Source organism: Hylobates moloch, unplaced genomic scaffold, assembly GCF_009828535.3.
Source record: "Hylobates moloch isolate HMO894 unplaced genomic scaffold, HMol_V3 SCAFFOLD_12, whole genome shotgun sequence".
Taxonomy (NCBI): Eukaryota; Metazoa; Chordata; class Mammalia; order Primates; family Hylobatidae; genus Hylobates; species Hylobates moloch.
Window position 1 is genome coordinate 13,978,381 of NW_026652287.1, and position 7,950 is coordinate 13,986,330.

Genomic DNA, 7,950 nt, shown 5'->3' on the forward strand with positions numbered 1-7,950 from the left:
TACAGTAAAGTTAAAAGAATAGTTTACTGAACATATATACCCTTCAACTAGATTCATCAAATTCTCTGTTGCCCTCCCTCTCTCAGAAGGAAAACACACACACACACACACACACACACACACAGAGTCATGTATTGCATAATGACATTTCAGTCGACGGAACACATACATGATGGTGGTTCCGTAAGATTATAATGGAGCTAAAAACTTTCCATTGCCCAGTGATGTCTTAACCATTGTAACGCTGTACTGCAATGCATTACTCAAGTCTTTGTGGTGATGCTGATGTAAACAAACCTACTGCATTTCCAGTCATATGAAAGTATAGCACACACACCCTCCTACAAAGGCATATCTATAGTTCCTTGTCTTCGGACATGTAAGAATTGGAGGCACAGAAATGTGGACTTGGGAGAAATCTGGGGCCGGCTTGCTCATCACAGGCTCAACATCAACCATGCCACATAGAAGGAAAAAAAAAATGAAAAAATATTTTACAAAAGGATAGCATATACAATCATGTACAGTACATAATACTTGATAGTAAATGACTAACTGGTTTATATATTTATTATACCATACTTCTTGTCATTATTTTTTAGTGTACTCCTTCTACTTATAGTTTTTAAAAGTTAACCAGAAAATAGCTTCAGGCAGCTCCTTCAGGAGGTATTCCAGAAGAAAGCACTGTTATCATAGGAGATGACAGCTCCACGCATGTTATTCCCCCGAAGACCTTCCAGTGGGACAAGATATGGGGGTGGAAAAAAGTGATGTTGAGAATCCTGACCCTGTGTAGGCCTAAGATAACGTATATATTTGTGTTTTTGTTTTTAACAAAAAAAGTTTTAAAAATTCTTAAAAATTCATAGGATAAGGATATAAAGAAAGAAAGTGGCTGGATGCAGTGGCTCATGCCAGTAATCCCAGCATGCTGGAAGGCCAAGGAAGGAGGATCACTTGAGGCCAGGAATTCAAGACAAGACTGGGCAACATACGAGACCCTGTCGCTACGAAAAATAAAAATAGCCTGGCATGGTGGCATGCATCTGTAGTCCTAGCTACTCGGGAGGCTGACATGGGAGGATCGCTTGAGTCCAGGAGTGTGAGGCTGCATTGAGCTATGATTGTTCTACTGCATTCCAACCTGGGTATCAGAGTGAGATCCTATTTCATATATATAATATATTAATATATAATATAATAATACATATATATTAATATATTATATATAATACATATATAATATATAATATAATACATATTATATATATTTCCTGTATAATATTTATATATATATTTTATATATATATATATTTTTTGAGATGGAGTCTTGCTCTGTCGCCCAGGCTGGAGTGCAGTGGCACTATCTCGGCTCACTGCAAGCTCTGCCTCCTGGGTTCACATCATTATCCTGCCTCAGCCTCCCAAGTAGCTGGGACTACAGGCGCCCGCTACCATGCCCGGCTAATTTTTCTGCAGTTTTAGCAGAGACGGGGTTTCACCGTGTTAGCCAGGATGGTCTTGATCTCCTGACCTCGTGATCCACCCGCCTCAGCCTCCCAAAGTGCTGGGATTATAGGAGTGAGCCACCGCGCCCGGCCGTGTTTGTGTTTTAAGATAAGTGTTATTACAAAAAAGGCAAAAAGTTTTAAAAAACTAAAAACATTTACAAAGTAAAAAAGTTGCAGCAAACTAAGGTTAATCTGTTATTAAAGAAAGAAAATTAAAAACTAAATAAATTGAGTGTAGCCTGTGTGTATGGTGTTTACAAAGCCTACAGTAGTGTATAGTAATGACCTAGGCCTTCCTGTCCACTCACTACTCACTCACCGGCTCACCCAGAGCAGCTTTCAGTCCTGCAAGCTTCATTCATGGCAAGTGCCCTATACAGGCGTACCCTTTGTTTTTCATATTGTATGTTTACTGTATCTTTTCTATATTTAGATGCACAAATACTTACCATTGTGTTACAATTGCCCGCAGTATTCAGCACGGTAACATGGTGTACAGGTTCGTAGACTAAGAGCTACACAGGCTCAGTCATATCCCCATCGTTAAATGACACATACTGTATATACATATATATTTTTTATTCCATTTATAAGTTGAAACTACCATGATGGTTCATCCCCAACTACTGCTTCCAATTTACACTGATAACTACAGCCCCACACATACTCCTGTTTCTGAAGCCCACGAAAGGTCTTCCTTTACCGCCCAGCCAGAAGCGACCACACCTGTGCTCCTAGACGTGCTCCAGCTGCCTGTTGCTCACCCATGCCCCCTAATGGGAAACTCCTCACCTACAACCCTGCTGATGGGACCCCATCCCCTGACAGAAGGACCAGGGAGATCTCTGTCCCAGAGGGATCCCAGCCGTGAGCTGGCAAGGGCCTGTGATTTGGGTGGCATGAGTCAATCAGATGATTCCTCTTAGCAACTTCAACTGAGAGGAGGCATCGTTTCTGGGGAGTTACAGGCACTAAAACTTAAAAGCTCCGGTGGACTCAGGAGCCACTGTAAAGGTTGAAGTCATGAGCAACCAAAAGGAAGATGAAACAGCTGCACAAATATAATTTTAAAAAGTTTATAATAAAAACAGCTAATATTTATTGAGCATATAGTATGTGCTAAGCATAGCACAATTATTAACTCATTTTATATTGACAATGGCAGTATATACACTGTCATCTCCCCTGTTGAGATTAAGGCACAGAGAAGCAAAGTAACTTACCTGGGGTCACACAGCAGGCGACTGGAAGAGCCTATTTTTCTTACCACCATCCTCTTGGTTCCTGGTATGCACCTTGCCCTTCCTGAGGACTACTGTTCTGCTTTCTCTGGACTCGCAAGAGATCTTTCTGCATCTTACAGCAAAGCCTCCATTGTGCTGGAGCTAAGTGGAGGGGGTTTCTGTTGACTCCAATCAAAAGAAGCCTGACTAAAGCATCTACACTTAGCTGGGACTGGGTTTCCTCAAGATTAACACTCACGGCCAGGCGCCGTGGCTCACGCCTGTAATCCCAGCACTTTGGGAGGCCGAGGCAGGCGGATCACGAGGTCAGGAGATGGAGACCATCCAGGCTAACACGGTGAAACCCCGTCTCTATTAAAAATACAAAAAAAAATTAGCCAGGCGTGGTGGCGGGCGCCTGTAGTCCCAGCTACGCGGGAGGCTGAGGCGGGAGAACGGCGGGAACCCCGGGGGGGCGGAGCCTGCAGTGAGCCGAGATCGCGCCACTGCACTCTAGCCTGGGTGAAAGAGCGAGACTCCTTCTCAAAAAAAAAAAATTAACACTCACTCTCACCATTCTGACCAATTGCCTGCAAGTTTGCAAAGGTAGACTCACATTTTCTGGGGAGCTGAGAATAAGGCATGAAGATTAATTATACATAATCCATTATGAATAATTTTATATGCACAAACTGTCCTGGACGGCTTCCTTATTCAGATGTCACTTTTGCTTCCTTTTATAAATGCAAAAGAAAATTTATCAGGACTCTCACACTTGCACTGGTGACCTTATACAACACAACCCAATTTCCCAGAAAAGAAAAGGGCTTGAATTTTCCCACCACTAAGATTTTCAGGGAACTAAAGCTTGTTTAATTAGGGAGATACATTTTTTTTCTTTTTTTTTTTCTTTTTTTTTTTTTTTTTTACCATACTCAGGTAACCAATTTTTAGAAAATTAGCATTCTTCAAAGTACAGATAACGCAAATGACAGCAAACATAATTGAATCTCTCTCTCTGATGATTTAGAAGGTAGTTCTGAATGTCACTCCCCCTTTATTCAAGACTGTAAAAAAAAATCTGTATAATAAAATTAAAGTTTTACATTTGCTTGTAGAGCCTTCTGGGTGTTACATGGTTGTGGGACTAAGTCCAAATATAAATGTCATATCTAGTTTCTTGGTCTGTTTATCAAAATCATCTGAGTCACATTGAATGGTGCAAGAAGACACTCGGCCCACAGTCTGTGGTCAGTCTACTGATCCTATAGTAGAATGCCACTACCAAGCTGGTCATATGCCTAGACTGGCTCCCTTAAACCATGGGGTAGCACTGAATTCCAAGGTAGTTGAAGAAAACCACGAAATTTTCATATATGGGGGGTAACAATTCCCATCAAGCAGAGGAATTTGAAGATTCATAGTTTGCATGTCACATTTATTACACAGTGTCTTGTGCCTAGTAAGTGCTCAGTAAATGGTAAATGGTAAATTCTCGTACTGGGGAAATGTATTAGAGCTTGAGAGAAGCCAAAAATTTATTCTTCTGGGTAGCTCTTAAATATTCCAACTTGCATTAGTTTTCCTAGCTGATGGAAAATCTATTTTACTCCACGTTGTTCCTTTTTAGAGAACAATTCAAGTCTCTCTTAGTGGATGGAGAAAGATGCAGAGAGAAGCAAGAAGAATGCAGGAGGCTACAAGCTGTAGGTTCAAGAAAGCTTTAGTGCCACAAAAATTCACAGGACCAGAAGGCAAAAGCCTTGGGTTTGTGTCCTTACTCTTTTCAGCGAGCTTTTGGAAGCGACCCCTTCTACTATCGGACATGGCTTGGTGTTATGAACTGTTTTAATGAAAACCACATCTGTTCCTTTTTCAACTTTCACCCCTAGCTCATTTGTTTTTTTGTTTGTTTTTTCGTTTTGCTTTTTTTATTCATCCAATGTGTATAAGGCATCTATTGTGAGCCTGAAACTGTTCTTGTTGCTGAAGAAATACCACCAGGAAATGAAACAGACCTAGATCTGCCTTCACAAAATGTTTCAAAGAAGTGCAGAGTTACGACAGGAATGCATGATGACCTCATGTAGTCTTGGGGGTAGAGGGGAGGAAGTTCAGGGAAGGCTTCCTAGAGAAAGTGACATTTAATCTGAGACCTGGAAGATAAGAAGTTAGCATTCAAGTTTTTCCTTGAGGAGCAACACAGAAAAATGTTCCACCTTTCAAATTTGAAGTTAGCTCTCTAGCCTCCTTTCCTAGCACTGTCCTGTGCTGTCACTCTGACCACAGTGGTCCACACTGAGGACTCATCTTCTCCCATAATAACCTTCTCTTTCCTCAGACCACATAATTCTAGGCCCTTTATCATCCTAATTGACCCCACTATCAACAGGCTTCATTTTGCCAAAACTTCTAAACAGGTGATGCATCTTCATTAATTTTTATTCTTGGACTCCCTACCAAGTGAACCAAGGATGAAAAATTATACATCGATGGCAACAACAAAAAAAAATCAGCGTTTTCTTATATGCACAAGGCTCCACATCAAGAGTGCTTTTCTTTCTATTTGGAAGTGTTTCTAGAAATTGAATTATATGCCAAGCAATGAGCCAGATACTGAGAATAAGATGATTTCATGCAAGTTGGCTTCCCCAGGAATCAGAAGTCAGGAGAGACTTAGGAATTCAAAGGGGTGACTGGGGAGTTATACATGCAAAAAGGAAAAGGGAGGAAGCTGAACTGAGCAGGAGGAGACATCAGACCTGACAAAGTCTCTACTAGCCAAATGGGGGGCTCTGGAATAAGCACTGCCCTTTAGAGGAGTGACCCACTGAGCAGAAATGACCAGGTCTTGTACCTTCCACCACCTTTCTCAGTTATAGATTAGGGGCTGTCTTGAGAATAGCATGCCCTCAGCTCTCATCATCTTGCTCAATCCTTGGCCAGGGGTTCTCCTGAGAATAGTATAACCTTGGTTTAAAAATTGAGGCAAATACTGATTAAGCAAACAGCTGGAGGTTGTCAGTTAGCCTCACTCATTGAAACTGGGCAATGAGTCCTTTCTTGAAGGAAGATCTGAGCAGTGCATCTCCATATCTGCCACAATGGTACACCAAAATGAAACGATTGCTGCCCTGTGGAAGCCTGTAGCCTGGGAAGACAGACTCTGAGCTGCTAATTACACAACAAATCTTTTAGTAATGACTATAATTTTTTAAAGAAAGCATTCTTGTACATTGAAAACTACAAAACATTGTTATAAAAAATTAAAGAAGACCTAAAGAAATGGAAACATATCCCATTTTCATGGATTGGAACACTTCATATTGTTAAGATGACAGTACTCACCAACCTAATCTACAGATTCAATGCAGTTGCTACCAAAATTCCAGCTGCCTTTATTGCAGAAATGGACAAGTTGGCTGTAAAATTCATATGAAACTGCAAGGTAGCCCAAAACAAACTTACAAAAGAAAAACAAAGTTGGAGGATGTTCACGTCCCAATTTCAAAATTGACTGCAAAGCTACAATAAGCAGAACAATGTGATGCTGGAAATGATAGACGCATAGATCAAAGGAGCAGAATTGGAAGCCCAGAAATAAACTCACGTGTCTATCATCAAGTGATTTTTTTTTTTTTTTTTTTTTTTTTGAGACGGAGTCTCACTCTGTCGCCCAGGCTGGAGTGCAGTGGAACAATCTCGGCTCACTGCAAGCTCCGCCTCCCGGGTTCACGCCATTCTCCTGCCTCAGCCTCTCCAAGTAGCTGGGACTACAGGCGCCCGCCACCACGCCCGGCTGATTTTTTGTATTTTTTAGTAGGGACGGGGTTTCACCGTGGTCTCGATCTCCTGACCTCGTGATCCGCCCGCCTCGGCCTCCCAAAGTGCTGGGATTACAAGCGTGAGCCACCGCGCCCGGCCTCATCAACTGATTTTCAACAAGGGTACTAATACCATTCTATGGAAGAAAGAATAATCTTTTCAGCTTATGGTTCTAAGACAACCGTACAGCCACATGCAAAAGAATGAAGTTAGAACCCTACCTAAGACGTATACAAAAATCAACTCAAAAATGATCAGAGACCTAAATGTAAAAGTTAACTCATAAAACTCTTAGAAGGAACCATAAGTGTAAATCTTCATAACCTTGGATTAGGCAACACTTTCATAAGTATGAAAACAAAAACAAAGCAACAAGAGAAAAAATAAATAAACTGAACTTCATCAAAATTAAAAACTTTCATGCATCAAAGGATGGTATTTAAAAAGTGAAAATGGGGCTGGGTGTGGTGGCTCACGCTTGTAATCCCAGCACTTTGGGAGGCCGAGGTGGGCGGATCATGAGGGAGGCCGAGGCAGGCGGATCATGAGGTCAGGAGATCGAGAACATCCTGGCTAAAAAAAAAAAAAAAAAAAAAAAAAAAAAAAGTGAAAATGGGTGGCTGGGCACAGTAGTTCACACCTGTAGTCCCAGCACTTTGGGAGGCTGAGGCAGGAGGATTGCTTGAGTCCAGGAGGCAGAGGCTGCAGTGAGCCAAGATCATGCCACTGCACTCCAGCCTGAGTGACAGAGAGAGATCCTGTCTCAAAGAAAAAAAAAAAAAAAAAAGGCAATCCACAGAATTGCATAAAATATTTGTAAATCACGTATCTGATAAGAGTACAGTATCTAGAATATACAAGTCTTATAACTCAACAAAAACAACAACAGAAAACCAAACAACCCAATTTTAAAGTGGGAGAAAGAACTGAATAGATATTTCTCCAAAGAAGATATATAAATGGCACTAAGCACATGGAAAGATGCTTAACATCATTAGTTATTAGGCAAATGCAAATGAAAACCACAGAGATATCACTTCCCATCCACTAGGATGGCTACAATCAAAAAAAAGAGGAAATTATCAACTGTTGGTGAAGATGTGGAAAAATTAGAACCCTTGTCCTCAAGAAGTCAAACAAAGAACTACCATATGACACAGAAATTCCATTCCTAGCTGTATACCTAAGAGAATTGGAAACATATGTTCAAACAGAAGTTTGTACACAAATGTTCATAGCAGTATTATTTATAATAGCTAAAAAGTAGAAATGCTCCAAATGTTCATCAGTGGATGAATGAACAAAATCTGGGGTATTTCCATACAATGGAATATTATTCAGCCATAAAAAAGAATGAGGTGCTGACACATGCCACAACATGGATTAAC

At 40.9% G+C, this 7,950-nt stretch overlaps 1 non-coding gene across 1 annotated transcript; it reads left to right on the forward strand.

Moving 5' to 3' along the window:
* The first annotated feature begins 336 nt into the window (after positions 1 to 336).
* On the forward strand, positions 337 to 468 carry LOC116479789 (small nucleolar RNA SNORA38). The gene has a single exon (XR_004251095.1). It is a non-coding gene; the product is annotated as a small nucleolar RNA SNORA38 (small nucleolar RNA).
* The last annotated feature ends 7,482 nt before the right edge of the window (positions 469 to 7,950 follow it).